The sequence below is a fragment of the Rhagoletis pomonella genome, unplaced genomic scaffold (assembly GCF_013731165.1).
Source record: "Rhagoletis pomonella isolate Grant_MI unplaced genomic scaffold, Rhpom_1.0 Rhpom_scaffold_00006, whole genome shotgun sequence".
In the NCBI taxonomy this organism is placed as follows: Eukaryota; Metazoa; Arthropoda; class Insecta; order Diptera; family Tephritidae; genus Rhagoletis; species Rhagoletis pomonella.
Genome location: NW_023458560.1, coordinates 23,798,416 through 23,800,333, shown reverse-complemented (window position 1 = coordinate 23,800,333; position 1,918 = coordinate 23,798,416).

Below are 1,918 nucleotides of genomic sequence, written 5' to 3'. Positions count from 1 at the left end.
GCAACATGAAATGTGATATGTTCTTTGTGAGCAAATAAACGAAAATATGGTAAATCTTCACATAATTTTCATTAATATGTAATTTTTGTTAAATTTTTTATCTTGTTCTCCTTTTATGAAGATGCAAATACAATTTAAAATAATGATAGTTTGGCATAAAGTTTACACACATATGTACATGCATACATATTCTGGCAATCAAAAGTGAGTGCATGGTGTTTTTTGCTTAATATTTGCAATGTTTTTCAATTATTATTTTTTTATTATCTTTTTATAAAAATGTGGTTCATGCTTTAATCAAAACAATACAAGTCAAACTTTCAAACTTTACACAGAACATAGAAAAATTCAACGAATTCTCGTCTAAATTTTGACCTGTTTAATCTGAGTTTTTAGAAAAATTTTGAGTACGCAGATAGATCGGTTTTTTAATTCTAGTGGAACAAGATCAAGTTTTAAGCGGCTAAAAAATCCGGTTGATTTTTAATGATTATTTATTGCTGACGGCTTTTTGCACTTTTTACCAAATAAAAATTTCTTGTAGAATAAAATGCGCATGACCGTTTGCAAACAAATAAAAAAAATTAGCGCTATTTTTTACAAATTACACTTGCTATATACATAAAACCGCAATTCCCGTCGAAAATAACATAAAAGTTTAACTTAAAAACATTGCAAATATTAAACAAAAAACAGGATGCACTCACTTTGCCAGTGTACACACATATTTGTGTTTAAAATTAACTACTTATGAAATAATTTTTGTGGCACGAACATATACATACTTGCGCTTTCTAAAAATGGAAATAAAAATTGGATTCGCATAAAATTTTAATTCCAATAACTAATATTTTAGTGAAAACATTTACAATAAAGCTTTCAGTAACTTTTGGCAAATTTGAGCGATTATGTGAAATTATGCATGCGTTTGTACCTACATATACATTTATATTAGTTTAAATAAAGCTAATAGTAAAATTTAAAATCGAATATGGATATGACAATTAAAAAAAAAAAAAAAAAATTGATTACTTGGTCCGTCCGGGATTTGAAACAAGACAAACGGCGAGACGCCAAAAAGTTGCATCGCCTCTAGCGCACACGCCACGGCACATTACTGAAGCGGCAATCTCTAAATCACTACATATATGAAATTTTTCATTCGTCCAAGAAGACAAACGCATAAATATGTGTGCATTTATAAATGTAAATATGTGCATAAATATGTACGATTGTTCTGCTTTCGTCTTCCCCTCGCCGTCCGCCAACCACAAACAAATTATTAAATTTCTGCGAATTGCCACGACGCCACCAAAATTAACCCTTGGTTGACGAAATATTTAGGTTTTCGCATAAGTTTACATTTAATAAAGCCATACTCGTACATTTTATATGGAGAAGAATATTAATTAATTTAAAACCATGTTCTCGACGATACATGTAACTTTCATCAAGATTAACCATAAAAATTGTGCTTCATTAACAGTTGGAACCAGCTGAAACCAAAAAAAGTATGTCCGCTAAAATGTGTTAAAAACCAACTGGAATTGACATTTTTTACACGCATACATGCATACATTCATATACACATCTACAGTGGAGTAGCACTAGCTTGGACATTGCATTGCTTGTACTTTGATGTGTTTGAATCTTTTATGGTTCTGAAGATTTGCTTACGGATGAAAAATATTAAAAATCGTCCGTGCATATATGTAAATATACTTTTATAAATGCTTTGAAGTATAGAAATTTTTAATGTTAAAAAATAAATAAAATAATTTTTTTGTATATATGTAAATGGTGTTCAAGGCACATTGACCCACCTGTACAAAAATCGTGGCGCGTCATGGACAAAAATTTTACAATTTCGTACCGAAAAATGTGAAAACGAGCTAAGTTGCCACGTTACATCTGTGAA